Here is a 15719-nt window from a genome sequence, read left to right as displayed (position 1 = left end):
ATTGGTACCTGTCTTTACTGTAATCTCCACCCACACCACTGGGTCTTGCCATTGCCATAGCTCTTTTCCACACTTAGTTGTAAATTAGGCACATGATTCCCTAAATATGAGTTTTCAAGTCCCTGGAGTCCCTATGTGTTGAGCTAATGATCTCTAGCAGGTAGTCATTTTTCTATCCCAACTCCTTAAACTCTTAAAGAGCTGTCAAGCTTACATATAAGATTATATGCCAGGAAGGTGTTATAAGAAAATGTCATAAGTCCCCATTCCTGTGTACTTAGAATTTTTCAAACTGCTCTATTGCGGTCTACGAGACCTACCAGCACCTACTCTGTATTGGTTAGCATACCTTCAGCTGCAAGGAAAAGAAACCCTGATTTAAACTGGCATGTGCGGTATGAAAGATGACGATTTCACATTACAGGAAGCACCAACTCAGATCAGGCTTCAGGGTTAGTTAATTCTGTGGCTCAGAAAAATAATCAATGCCCCAGTCCCATTCTTTCTCTCTCCATCCTGACATTCTCAGTGCCATGAAGCGGGTCTCAAGATATTTATAGCTTTTCCTGGCTTCAGTACAATTAAAAGCACAGCTGAAGAGAGAAGTGCAATTGCCTCTTCCTCAGTCTCTCTGTTGTGAAGAAACACTTTCCCCAAAATTCAACAGTAGACAGTCTCTGTGTCAGTGCTTTTCAACCTGTGGTTCACGACCCATTTAGGTAGTGTATCAGATATTCTGGATATCAGATATTTACATTATGATTCATAAAGTTAGCAAAATTACAGTTGTAGAAATAGCAACAAAATAGTTTTATGATTGGGAACTATATTAACATGAGGGACTGTATTAAAGGATTGCTGCATTAGGAAGGTTGAAAGCTATGACTCTATGCTTTCATTGGAAGAACTGACCTCTTTTAAGGCATGACAAGGGGATGAGGGTACACAGCTGAACTGAGTCTTCCTTTATCACCCTTTGAGAACAGCAACTGCTCACAAACAGCATGTCCCAGCCTCCCTCAGCCCCCATGGAAGCTTCATCTATATCCTTAGCTTCAATCACTTCGTGGTTTACTTTGTTATATGTACATTTTCCTCCCATATCATAGCATGTCAATCTCCTTGTGTTCACAAGTAGAGTCTCTCTGACTGACATGGAGCCTGGCACATATATGGTCCTCTCAATCTTTATTGAATAAACAAACAAGTTATAACTCTAGAACCAATCAGACCCTCGGAGCCAGAGGTAAGATCCACTTTCTCTAAGCTGTATGGCTATGCTAGAGAAGGTGGGTTGCTATGTGGAAAGGATATATGGCAGAGTAAATGCCAAAAATACATTGACATCCTCACATAACTTGACTTTTGTACCACCAATAATGTTGATGCCTGGGATAACTTGGGAAAAAAGGAAAAAACTGAAACGTGGTTGTGTTGGATCTTAAAGTGGTTTACTGGTCTCAAGTACTCTTGATTCCAAAGAGTTCCAGTCCAGACTAAACCAAAGAAACTTCTCTTCACAGATCCAATCATGCAACAATACCATCATTTAGGGTAAAAGAAATGACTGCTGAATGCTACCAAAGGGTGTGTCGCTTTATTTAAACCTAACAGTTATGAGTTGTAACATTTTACATCATTCCCTTATAAACCTGAAGGAATTATTTTCTTAAAGTTATATAGTATCCGTAGTCATTTATACCGAAAATACCTGGGATACGCTAAAGCAATGAATGACAGCAATAAAGGAAGTGAAGGGAGATGTTAAACTGATATCTTGCTGAACAACCCCACCTAAACGAGCTTGAGGAGAGATTCAAAGAAGGACAGCAAGTGGCCATAATCCTTGTAGCCAATACCATAGCTCAGAAAAGCTCCCCATCATGTTCTACTCCCTAAGTTCTTGAATCCCCAGGAAAGGAACCACCTCGCGTCTCAGAAGAGCTTTCCTCAGTCCCTGCCCTCACTGCTGTAGTGTTCAGATCAGGCGCCCCCTGTAGGCCAGCCCTGGAAATGTCTTTCCGCTCATCTATAAAATCCTCCTTTACCTTTGAGAAGAAAATAGGGAACATTGTTCATGCCAATTCACTCAGGTGAACCTCTTCTACAACACTCTAAGACGCAACATAACACAGGCTCCAGTGCGCCCAGCCCCTCACAGGAGTCAGTTTTGCGTAAATACTTCCACCTTCCCTCTAAGCTCACCAATGTTGTTGTCCTCAAGGTCCCCAAAGGGCTTGCCCCATGGTTGGAGGTTTCCTCCGTTCCCTTGCCCTCAGGAAACCAAGACAGCAGCTAAACTGACTTCTACACACTTTCCTTCCTGGAACCTCCAGTTCACTCTTACATCTCCTCTCAAGGACATCTGATCGGTTCTCTGCTCCTCCCTGTTCCAGAGACAGTCGCATCTTTCTGTGCAGTGCCAGCCTCGTTCCTAAGACACGATGGTAGAAGGTCGGAGTGAACGGATTTGGCCGAATTGGACGCCTGGTTGCCAGGGCTGGCTGCCTTCCAGTTTGGCAAAGTTGATATTGTTGCCATCAATGATCCCTTCATTGACCTCAACTACATGGTCTACATGTTCCAGTATGACTCTACCCATGGCAAGTTCAACGGCACAGTCAAGACTGAAAGTGGGAAGCTGGTCATCAACGGGAAGGCCATCACCATCTTCTAGGAGCGAGATCCCGCCAACATCAAGTGGGGTGAGGATGGTACTGAGTATGTTGTGGAGTCCACTGGTGCCTTCACCACCATGGAGAAGGCTGGGGCCCACATGAAGGGCGGGGCCAAAAGGGTTATCATCTCTGCCCCTTCTGCTGACGCCCCCATGTTTGTGATGGGTGTCAACCATGAGAAGTACGACAATTCACTCAAGATTATCAGCAATGCTTCCTGCACCACCAACTGCGTAGCCCCCCTGGCCAAGGTCATCCATGACAACTTTGGTATTGTATAAGGACTCATGACCACAGAGCATGCCATCACTGCCACCCAGAAGACCGTGGATGGCCCCTCTGGGAAGCTGTGGCGTGATGGCCGTGGGGCTGCCCAGAACATCATCCCTGCATTCACCGGTGCCGCCAAGGCTGTGGGCAAGGTCATTCCAGAGCTGAACGGGAAGCTCACGGGCATGGCCTTCCGTGTTCCTACCCCCAATGTGTCCGTCGTGGATCTGACATGCCGCCTGCAGAAACCTGCCAAGTATGATGACGACATCAAGAAGGTGGTGAAGCAGGTGTCCGAGGGCCCACTAAAGGGCATCCTGGGCTACACTGAGGACCAGATTGTCTCCTGCGACTTCAACAGTGACCCCCACTCTTCCACCTTCGATGCTGGGGCTGGCATTGCTCTCAATGACAACTTTGTGAAGCTCATTTCCTGGTACGACAATGAATTTGGCTAGAGCAACAGGGTGGTGGACCTCATGGCCTACATGGCCTCTAAGGAGTAAGAAGCCCGCCCTGGACCACCCACCCCAGCAAGGACAGCAAGAGAGACTCTCGGCTGCTGAGCAGTTCCTGTCCCATCTCAGCCCCCGATACTGAGCATCTCCCTCACAGTTTCCATCCCAGACCCCCAGAACAACAGGAGGGGCTTAGGGAGCCCTACTCTCTTGAACACCATCAATAAAGTGCACTGCACCCCCCCCCAAAAAAAAGGGACATCTGATCTTCTTTAGGACTCTCTGAGGATGTCCTCAGCATAACACAACATTCTATGTACAATAGTATTATTCAAATTGTTACAACTTGGGCCATTCAGAATAACTTCAGGCTAATTCTTAGAGTTCTGACAGAGAGCCCTCCCTTCGTTATATCCATCTTTACAACTCAAGATGATATAAATTAACCTTGTTTGTTACTGGTTCCAGTACACGGATCAAATTTTTCCTTAGGAAGCCTGAGGTTTTTTGCTGGTTTATCTGTTCTCATTGAAGAACAGTGTTAGGGAGAAATGTGCTTTATCATCTACTTTAGTATTTATTGTTTTATTATATAAATAAATATACTTATTTATTCAGCTCTGTTATGCATGTAGTCTTTCAGAATTTCTAACTCATAACCTTGTGAGGTGCACATTTACTACCTACACTTTATTTACATGGTTATATTTGTCTTAACAATATTCAGTCAAAATACTGTTTGCTCAAGTTACTTAGGTAGTTTGTACTTAGAGCAGGCCCATTTAAACATACTTCCAGGATCTGCCTTTTAGGGCTTTCTTTTATAGGCTAAGCTTAAATAAATATTAAAGGTATATTGTGCCCAATCTGTAAATATCTTCTTTATAAAATTAAAGCTCTTCATTGAAGGAGAATAGGCTTCACTCTAGAGCATATTGTATTTATGTTTTATTATTTTTATATACAATAGTTTGGATGCCTGAGATGATCATTATAAATTTCTTTTTATTATTCTAAATTTGTATTATACCCTTAAGTAGTATATTGGATTGTTATAGTTCACAACTTAGAGCTATAAAATACAAAGCAATAAAAAATCTTTTAATTAATATACAGATATGCAAAGTTTGTAATTAAATGCAAGGCTGTAATTGGACCCAGGGCCCGATCTAACACAAAACTGTAACAGCAGTGATGGAGTGGGAAGAAAGAATAACTGGGAGATTCAGTCACTGAGGTTGAATGGTTATTTACGGTAAGTTAAAGAAAAAACATAACTCTAGAATGTAGGGAGGGCATATATTCATAAAAACCAATAAGGAGAAAATCTGTCTCAATTTATCAATGCACAGGAGGATAAGGTCTACTATACTCGTGACAGATGAAGGTGGGGGATGAAGACAAATTTATGGATGTAGAGCCAAGGAAACAACTTGAGCTGTTAGCTGTAATATGCCCACATATCCCCCTACACACAACCAAACACACACAAACACAAATACACACATGTGCACCTCCATTACTGAGAGCCTTGCATTTCTAATGCCACTTGATTCCCCCCTCCCACATGTTTTAATATAACTGTTCTGAGTCTTGCTACAAATGAAGTTGATCTGTCTTTGGGTATAATCATTTTCAATTGTGCTATCGACTGACCAGCAAATATATTTTTTTATGAATAACTTATTTCCATTTTTTTAATTAATGATTTAGGAGTTCTGTGTTTTGTATGAAATGGAAAATATCCCCATTATTTGGTGATGTTAATTTTAGGATCTATTTGATCAAAGTTACTTCACCCCTAGGCTTCTAAAGGTCCTTACCATCCACACAATCCTTTAAGCTAGAGCCATCTAGCATTCCTGTTCCTACATTGGGGCAATTAATTTCATCAACAAGTCCTATTAGTCTGTCCCCAGAGTGCCATAGCATGCATTCAGCTACATCTCTTGGTCTCCAAAGCCACTGGGCTAATCCAGCCTGCTATCATCTATTACTGACTGCTACATTGCTCTTCAACCTATATCCACTTTCTGTACCTTGAATCTATCTTCTTCAATGGCACCCAAGTCAGTGATGTTTCACAAACATAAAACTGACAGCCTTACTCCTGTATTTAAAGACTATTAAAGGCTTATCATTTCCTTTTTGGGGAAACATCATACTTGCTCTTGTTTCTTGGGGAACTCTTCTGACCCAATACCTCGCTTCTTCAGACTGAAGTCCCCAACTACTTATCAGTTCTTGGGAAATATCTTTCATCTTTGAGGCCTTTATCCATCCCTTCCTCTCTGTGATACCTGTTTAATATTTACCCATCATTCATATCTCCATTGAAATGTCACTTCCCTTAAGAACCCATCCCTGCCCCAACCCCCTTCCTTGGAATAAAGCAGATACTTCTCATTTATTCTCAAAGCACAATGGACTTTTATTCTTTCTTGTACTGGTAATAATAAAAATTCTATATTTACCAGTATAGTTCCATAGTTAATTCTTTTCTTATAATTATAATTCCTTATAATTACTTCCCTTACTGGACTACAGTTGGATTCTCTCTACTGTCTTCAGTCCCTAACAGAGCTAGCACTCAGAACTTAGCAGGAAATTAATGGTGTTTATTGAATAAATACTGGGTAGAAAAGGAAGAGCCTGAAAATACAGCATGTTCGTTTACACCTTCTTTATCAGGCATCAACGGCAGGTGGAATACAAACCCTGTCAATGCACGTGAATCTCCTATTGTGATCCCCAAAGTTCTGCTGTGCCCAAGACAGATGGAAACCCTGCAGCAGCCTCGCAAAATGCCTCTTAGGTATGACCTGCATACAAAGCAGAGAGCAGGAGAGAGCTGCAGAGCAGAGAGCCTGCAGCCTGTTGACATCCATAAAACACAGGCTAGCTCTGTCTTTGACCCTCTCAGGTCCAGTAAAACATGGTAAAGATGCACAGAAGAGATGGGCTGCTTTCTTGGGATCATTCCAGACACTTATATATATATGACCAAATTTGAATGTATGGCCATTCATCAGCCATCCTGTATTACCTGATAATGTGCTATCATCTTTGCAACCTAAAAGAGCAGCACACTAAATGCTGCAATGGTGATTTTTCTTCTTTTTTGGCATTTCCAGCTGACACATTTCAGTGAGATAAAAATAAGGGAAATACTTCCTGACCTTCTGTTTTTCAGCTATATACACAAATACATGCATGCACACCAGCACATGCACACACATACATACATATATATAGAGAGAGTGTGTGTGCATTTTTAAAAACTAAACTCACCTGCTGTAGACATCTAAGCTGATTCTATTTTCTGGCAACCATAAATAGTGCAATTATAAACACAGGTGTGCAAATATCTCTCTGTGCTGACTCAGAATCATTAGGGTGCATGCCCAGGAGGATAGCTGAATCATATTATAGTTCTTTTTTTAGTTCTTTGAGTGACTTCCATAATGATTTCCATTGTAATTATACAAGTTTTCATTCCCACCAGCAATGAATAAAGGTTTCTCTTTCCCTATATCCTCACCAGCATTTGGTGCATTATTTTTGTGATTATAGCCATTCTGACTAATGTGAGACGGATTCTCAAAGCAGTTATAATTTGTGTGTCCTTGGTGGGTAAGTTGAGCACTCTTAAAAATATTTATTGGTGAAGTCTTTTATAGATTTTAGACATTCATCTTCTGCCAGATGTATAGTTGGCAAAATTGTCTTCCACTCAATAGGCTGTGTCTTCACCCCGCTGACCATTTCTTTTGTTATACAAAAACTTTTTAATTTCCAATCTCACTTGTCAGTGCTTGGGGTTGTTTACTATTTAGGAATCCTTCTCAGAAAATCCTTTCCTGTGCCTGTATCTTGAAGTATCTTCACAAAAATTCCAATCATATTTTTTTTGGTTTTTCGAGACCATATTTTTATTCACAGAACTAAATAAACAGCCCTAAAATCCATATGGAAGTACCAAAGGCCACAAATACTACTCCCCACCCAGAAAAAGGCCCAAGCAAAATGAGCAGTTTAAGGTACCAATACCTAATCTCGAAGTATACTAGAGAGCCAGAATGACTCAAAACAGACACATAGAAGAGCAGAATAGAAAGAAGATGGAGAAATAAACACACAAAAATTGCAGCTACCTACTCTTTGCAAAGATGTCAAAAACATACATTCGAAAGAGGACAGCTTCTTTCACAAAAGGTGCTACAGAAAGCAAATGTCCACACATTATACATGAAACTAGATCCTTATCTCTTACCTGCACAAAACCAAATTCAATAGTTTTTAACAGTCCTGCTTATTCCTATCGTTACTTTTACTGATATTGTTGAACTACCAACTTTAACCTTACTGAACTATAGCAGTAGACTGAACTCATCTCATTATCTTTATCCTTTCCATGATCTTCCAAAGTTCTCTGCTCATGCTTTGTAAAGGACATAATTTGGAAGAAATAACAAAAGTTCTTTGTGTGTTACATATATAGTTCACAATGTAAAGAACACAATTTTCCCCTCATGATCAGGATGTGAATTAGATATCAACTGTACATTTTGCATACGATTTTGTGAGGCCTTGGTGGATGTGTACATATAGAATGTTTAAAAGCAAATCTGAAACAAAAACAATGTTTAGAAATAGTAGATAATTCTCTTGCAAGGATCCAGCCAGTATTCAAGAGCCAAATGATAACTGAGGCGTTTAGCAGAGCATATGATTTACTCAGTTACTCTTGGTTGCTCATGAGAACTAGAAGGTAAAATGCATTTCTGAAGAAGCCACACTTTGTAGTTGCAGGACATAGAGAACCAAGCTGGCACTGACCTGTTGTTAGACGTTGCTAGGCAGGCAGCCAAGGGAGAAAAGCTAAACATGGTCTTACTCAGCTGTGGACTCTGCATGCTATAGTACCAACCTTCAGGCACAACTGCCTTCTAAATATTTATGTTTAGAATCAGGTGTGGTGACACATACCTTTAATCCCAGCACTTGGGAGGCAGAGGCAGGAGGATCTCTATGAGTTCAAGGTCAGCCTGGTCTACACGGTGAGTGCCAGGACAACCAGGACTACATAGAGAGATCCTGGCAATAAATAAATATTCATGTTTAAGCCAATAGATAAGTACTGCTCTTAGCCTTGGTCAGAGAAAGTCCTCTCTTCAGTACATTTTGGTTAATAAGAGAATCATGGCTGTTCAAGGTACTGAGGATAAGTGAATGGTGAGTGTTCTACCCTTCACTCTTGGTTGGAGAAGCTGTGTGGTTTGCAATAGAAAACATGTGGGCTGTGAATTTTCTTTACTGTTTTTACATCTATTGGGAATGATTTGTTCACATTTTCTTTTTTGAAGTCTTCCAAGATAGATACACAGAATGTAAGGACTGTACAGCATTCAGTAGAATCTCAGCTTACAACTGATGTACCCTAGGTAACTGATAAAGATGGACATGTTGGTTAGTAGAGTCCTTTTAGTTATCCACTGTGTTACCCAAGCTTGCTGAAATCGAGTTACGACTTTTGTGAGCTGTAAGAATTATGAAAACACAGCCATCCTGCATGTCATAAGTGGCATGCCCTATCTCTATCAGAGACACTGAAATGTGGACTGTGAAAAGACTTCTCTGCTATTATGCAATAATCTTCAAGACAGCCCAAAGTTCCATTAGGGAATCTGTCATTGTTTTTAATGTAAACCCAGTCAACAAGTTATTGATGGTATTAGTGTCCTATATCACTGGAGGGCAGAGACTTTCCCCTTTCAAACTGACAACTCGATACATAGGTTTGGGAGAAACAATGAAAGGCTGTAATGAGGAAATTTTTTTATAGAACTATGAGATACAGTGACAAAATACTTGCTTCCCAAAATCTTCCACTGATGTAAGATGCAGCCACAACTTTTAGTGCCCAAACCCTATCCTCCTGTCTATAATGAAGAAATGGGTTACTTCAATAATTATGGCCAGAAAACTATGTTGTTTTTTTAAAAAAAAAAAAAATATATGAGCTATAATGGCCAAATGCTTACTCTTCTTCAAACTCTTTCACTTGAGCAGGACAGAGTTGTAATGTTCAACCAAGGTCCAAAACTATGTCAACAATGTGATAGAGTCTGGTTTGGTAATCATGGCCAAAAAAGTACTTTTTAAAAAAAGAAGAAGAAGAGCATCCAGTTGTTATGATTTATACTTCTTATTTTTACTTCTTTCTGCTCTAGGATTCAGGGATAAAAAACATATAATATCATTGATATATATATTACATCAAACAAAGTAAGATGCTTAATATAGTGCCTGGCATAGAGTATAGAATAGCCAAGAGCCATCACTGAGAGTGCTGATATTGTTTTTTTAACATTTATCTTACTATTTTATTATTTTTTAAGATTTTCATATGTGAGTACTGTATTTGCATCACTCCCACTTTCCTCCTTCTGTGGCTGCTGCTGTTACTGCATCACCATTTCTCATAGTTCAGTATAGATATGAACAAAGAACAGACAACCATGTGTCTTCTATCTACACACGCATTTATGAAAACATGTTTTATTTACCACACCACCACATGTAACTGGAGGCAGAGTTTCTCTGTCCTACCCTATCCCACAGCCGCTTCCAAATAATCACTTTGAGGCTTATATTATTGTAAATAGCTCAAGCTTATTACTAACTAGCTCTTACACTTGAATTAACCATATTTCTTATCTATGCTTTGCCATGTAGTTCGTGGCTTGTTACTCCATTTTCTACATGCCTTGCTTCTTGAGCAGCTGGCTGGCGTCACTCTGACTCCACCCTTCTCTTTCCTTTCTTAGTTTGGTTGTCCCACCTATACTACTAGCCAATCCGCTTTATTATTAACAATAGAAGCAACACACATCCACAGAGTACAGAAGGACATCTCCCAGCAACCATATTTACCTAGAATCCCTGCAGACACAATTGTAATATTTTATTATAAAAATTATCGTAACGTCACCATTTGCAGGTAAACTCCCCATAACAGTTGATATAGTCTTGAGCTTAGAATTCTGCTTTCAGTCTCTGAGGTTCTTGAACTTTCTGAGACTAACAGAAACATACCAAAGGGTTTGGGAGATAGGAATGTAACAGAAGCTATTAGACAAGATATGTATCACCGGAAACTCTGTTCCAGGTTATTCACATACCAGAACACAGACAAGGGATAGAGCTGTCAAGCAATTGATTTTGTTTGTGGTAATGTCTTACAAAACTTGTTCTTTGCTTTACAATTCCTGATAAATTAATTGTAAGGATTCATTAGCCTATATTCATAGTTTGTCCGGTATAAAAAGCCAGCTCATCACTCTATATTATAAAGCTCAAGTTTTTCTTCAAAATTTTAACACTTGTTCCAAAAGAGAAGTGAGATTCTGACAAGCATGGGTTGATTTCCCATTATGTTTCCTGGCTTCTTGGCTCAATAAGCTAGACCTTCAGCAGTGCCAAGCATACGTTGACTGCCCTGAATCACCCAAGGTATGCTGGAGGCCTTTGGAGACCATATGTTAGGCATCTGACATATGTTAAAAAGGAGCTGGTCATATTTCTGAAACGGATTTCCATAATGGAGCTTCGGCAGTGCTAGAATTAGCCCTGTAGCTCATCATGTTTAATTCATGCTTAATTACATTCGAATCCGTGAACTTTTCCACAAAGTCTTCACAGTTACACCTCCTTTGTGGTAGTATACTTGCTGAATTTTTCTGTGCTTAAAACACAAATGTCAATGCCTTGTGAAATTTCACAATTATACTCTTCACTGTCATTTTTCATCCAGCCATGAATCAACATAATTTGATGATAGCTGTACAATTATGAAAATATTATCAAGTAGACATCACCCTTGTGAACCTCATGCTAAGCATTATTGTAATGAAGCCAGTGAAAAGTCATGAAATTCCTAGCCAGCCTGAACTTAACAGAACATGAAGTCATTTAACTTAATTGAAAGTGTTAGCACTGAGTCTACTCAGTGATAGAAGTTCCATACAAATTAGAGCTGCTTAGAGAAGGATTGTCTCCTGGTTGCCTTTTACACAGAGCAGACACAACTACCAGATTGACAGCGGCATTTCATAGTCCCTCTTCTGCGTCCCTGAGAATCATCTGATTATCTCCTTCTGCCTTGTTGAAGTCCCACAAAGCCACACATCAGCAAGTCATAGAATCATAGCTGAAAAGAAATGTACAAATTAACTAATCCCTACATCTTTTCTGCAGACTTGCCTTGGATCACAACTACACAGCAACTGACTGAAATTGGAACTCAAGTGTTTTGATGTCTCAGCCATGAGACTGCTTTGTATGAATATCATCAGAGTGCCTTGTTTCAGTAGCTGAGCTTTGGAGGATTTTTGTTGTTGCTGCTGCTGCTTCTGTTGTTGTTGTTGTTTTATTGTGTTGTGTTTGAGACAGGGTCTCACTATGTACCCCTGGCTGGCCTGAAATTCACCATAGACTAGAATAGCCTTGGATTTACAGAGATCTGCCTGTCTCTACATCCTGAATGCTAAGATTAAAGGCATGTACCATCTTGCCCAGCAAAGACTAGGTTTTGCTTCAAAGAAATGTAATACCCAAGGGTCAAATTTTGATTCCTTCCCTATGCAAAAAGTCATTGTTACTATTTTGGTTTCATGCCAGAAAATCCCATGGTCCAAGGTTCTTTTCTAGAGATTTACACCATTGCTTTTGTAGATGAATATTGTTAGAATGGAAATAGTGTGTTATATACATCAGAGGATAAATGATAAAATGTTTCAAAGAACCCATTAGCATAGATTCTAAGTGATGAGTCAGAGCCTGAATGAACAGGATAGTAAAGAGATGGCATTTGGTGGAGGTAACTAAGAGGGAAAGGAATGAGACATTGCACACAGAGAAGACAATGGTGGGCACTGGGAATCTGAAAGTCTGTACAGTAGACAATCGTCAGAGAGGCAGAACTAAGTACCTACAATGCGTTTTGAAAAATGTAACCAAAAGGCTATGATAAGAAGCTTGGAGTGGGTGACTAATAAATACACACTAGGACTAAAACTAATGACCCATCCTCAAATTTCCTTCTTTGGAGAATTACACAACTACAAGATATTTTCTTTTTGCCCCATTTATATGCAGAAAAGGTAAGACAATTTCTGTATCTTTTTAACATGCCTGTCTGAGCTTTTCTCAGTGCATATATTGCCAAAAGGTGGTCAGTTCCTAAGCAGAAATTGCACATTAGATGATAAGTTCAGGTGCTGTAATAAAACTCCTTAAACTAGTCATTCTTCCATAGCCTGCTACAGAGTCTCCACAATGTTTCCACCCATTTTAAAGTCCATGAGATGTAGGAAAAGAACCGCAGCTACCTCTGGCTCATCCCTTTTATTCACCTTTCACACCACAACTCACACATGCAGACTAAAAGAAATGAGTGACGATGGGGATGTTTCAAAGCTCTGGTGTCGTGCACTGAACTAAATGAGGAGAAACATAACAGGAATTGGCAATTCCCACTGAAATGTACCCCTCTCCTGGGTTAAGAAGGTCTTATATTTACAAATCCCATCCCAGTGTGTGTAAGTTGATCCAGCAAGGCTCTGTGTAATCAAGAGGAACAGAAAGAATAACATACATAGGTTTGCCCTCAAGAAAGTCTACAGCACAATAGAGAAGAGAAGGAGCTGTTTGCAGAGAGAAACAGTCAATGGTAGAATCAAGATCAGAGAAAGGGGACCCAAGAGAAATGGTGTGGGAAGATGATGTAAATAAATGGAGAAGAGAGAGTACGAAGTTATAAGTTGGTGATAATAGTCGTTAGATGAGTGCTGTGTCTTGAGTACAGTGCTAGGATTTATGCACATTATTTTATTTTACATTTCAGATGTATTTACTTCAGATGTCCAGGAAGTGGCCATGCTCAGTAGATTAATGCCTATCTCCAAAATCTCAGCTCTAGAAGTAGTTAAGCAAAGGCCCATCATTCACGGATGGCAGGGAAAGTTGGTCCCTAGAGTTCGGTAATAGCAAGTCAGTGACAGAAGGTACCTGAACAGCTTCTTCCTCAGGGAACTGCATCTGCCATTGCATCATCTTTGCTTTGGGTGCCCTCTCAGAGCTGCCTCGCCTCCCTAGACAGAGCGAATTCCCAACATTCACTCGCTTTGCCCTCAACAGTAGCTTCTTGTATCCTGAGCAACTCCACATTTTTGCCCTTTGCGAGTGATCAAATCCTAACCCATTAAATTGCCAGCATGCAAGCCTCCAAAATGCTTGACTGAGCATAGCCAGGGGAAACCCATTGCGAACTGCTACAACCTCAGAATGGACAGTCATAGAGACATTCACTCCTTTTCCTCCACACGCCCGAGAGCTTTCCCAGGTGCCATGTCACCATGCCGTGCAGAGGACACAGGTGGAAGAGAGAGATTAGGTAGACAAAGACAAGAGTGGTCCGAAAGTGATTGAGGGCAGGGGAGCAACAGCACTTACCATGCTAAGAACATTTCTACCCAAAGCAGGCCAAAGCTGTGTCTGCCAGCTTTGAAAATTCTGGCCACAATATGCCCTCGGTTTGCCAGAATAAAAGAGATTCTATTGTGGAGCTCTCTCTAGGCTCAGGGCAATAATTATTAATCGTGGCTTCCACGGGCTAGGATTATGCCAGGTGGATAAAACCATGGGCTTTAATCTGCTTGATCTGAAATGTCAAATTGGGCCTAAGCACTTGGTAGTGCTCTAAAGTGCTCCTGAGAGAGCCAAGATCTTGTTGCCATAAACCTTCTGCTCTCAACTCAGCCTTTTCTTTTACATTTCCACATTAATTAGAATTCTTTGCAAAGGAGAGAATAATTGTTCTGGCTATTATGTACTATCAACAAGACATTTCCAAGCCTTTACCCAAAGTTCAGCGATTAGACTGCAGTCGGCATGCCTTCTGGTTACCCACGTTCAGTCCTTTGCTCTTGCTGAGTAGACAATAGTCGAACTGTGGTTCTGAGACTGGAAAGATATCAGACCTCCTCCTACCTTTAATCTCTGGGCCTACAGGGAACCCAAGTGGGAAGACCAAAGATGAGTCCTCCTCCTGGGACCAAAGCAGCCTATAAGTCACTGTTATCAAAGAGACAGATCAAGCCCTTCAGAGGCACATGGGAAACAGGCCTGAAGCAACACAGGGTCATTTCAGAAAACTGGGGCACAACCAGGCTGGCAGTGGGGACTCTCAGGAATGAGGGAGGTTGGTTTATGAGCAATAAAATGAAAGCAGAGCCAGGAGAGCAAGAGGGCACCGGCCTCTCCAGATGGAGACTCTGGATGGTGCTGCACACTGCTGGGTATGCCAGCTTGATGGTGGCTTGTCACGGCCAGTCACATGCCGTCACTAACATGGCCATCTTGCACAGGAGGACAACAAGGACAAATTCATTACCTGAGTGTGGCCCTCTGTTCTGCCTAGGTTTTTGAATTGAAGAATCAGATTCCAAGAGTAATGAGGTTTGGCTATGCTCTCAAGGAACAGCAAGCTGTCTGAATCAAGGAGTTGAACTCCATTGTTGATGTGTGAGGGCTGACAGTTTTCCCACCCACCCCCATCCATGCTGCCCTCCAGAAAGCCCAGGTACTCCCCACTTGGGCACCTACAGTTACTTCAAATCAAACAAGTTACAAGTCAAAGTTGGTAGCCCTCACCCCAGCCACGGCTCCCTAAACCCTATAAAATTGTCTTTCTCCACTTTCCCAAGCTGTGTGCAGACCAGCTTGGAAGCATGTTTTGCTGTCCTCAGAGGACACATCCTATGGATAACAAATCTTTTCACATCCTCTTGGTGTTTATATTATGTCATCTCAACCAAATTCGGGTTGGGGATGGACTCAACCTCTGTGGGTTAAACACAATTGTTTAAAATGCAAAATAGAAGAGGCATTTTAAAATGTAATCAGGAGACACTCCCAAAATGTATTTTTTTTTTAAGCCCAGAAAACAAATAGCAAAACAGCGCTGATGTAAGAGTCCATTTATAGAAAACAACCACTTGTCATAGGTAGGAAAGAAGATAGACACATGGATAGATGCCAGTGGCCAATAGGTAGGTGGGAAGGTAGATGGTAATGCAGAAAGGCATGAAGATAGGTAGATAGAAGAAACATGGATTGATTGAAAACTTGTCAGTCTAAGCTACTCCTATGCAAGGAAAGAAACAAGAAAAACTAGCTTAGAAATTACTTTCTCTTATGTCTTACTCTTATTTTATTTTGGTCAGATGCTCTTTTATTGAAATGCTTTATC

General features: G+C 40.8%; 1 pseudogene; it reads left to right on the top strand.

Annotated features, from left to right (window-relative positions):
• Positions 1-2502: 2502 nt before the first annotated feature.
• LOC114699708 lies at positions 2503-3647 on the top strand (annotated as a pseudogene).
• Positions 3648-15719: the final 12072 nt, after the last annotated feature.

This window comes from Peromyscus leucopus, chromosome 9, assembly GCF_004664715.2.
Source record: "Peromyscus leucopus breed LL Stock chromosome 9, UCI_PerLeu_2.1, whole genome shotgun sequence".
Classification (NCBI taxonomy): domain Eukaryota; kingdom Metazoa; phylum Chordata; class Mammalia; order Rodentia; family Cricetidae; genus Peromyscus; species Peromyscus leucopus.
Note: the sequence above shows the minus strand (reverse complement) of the source record. Positions and strands in the feature narration are given on the sequence as shown.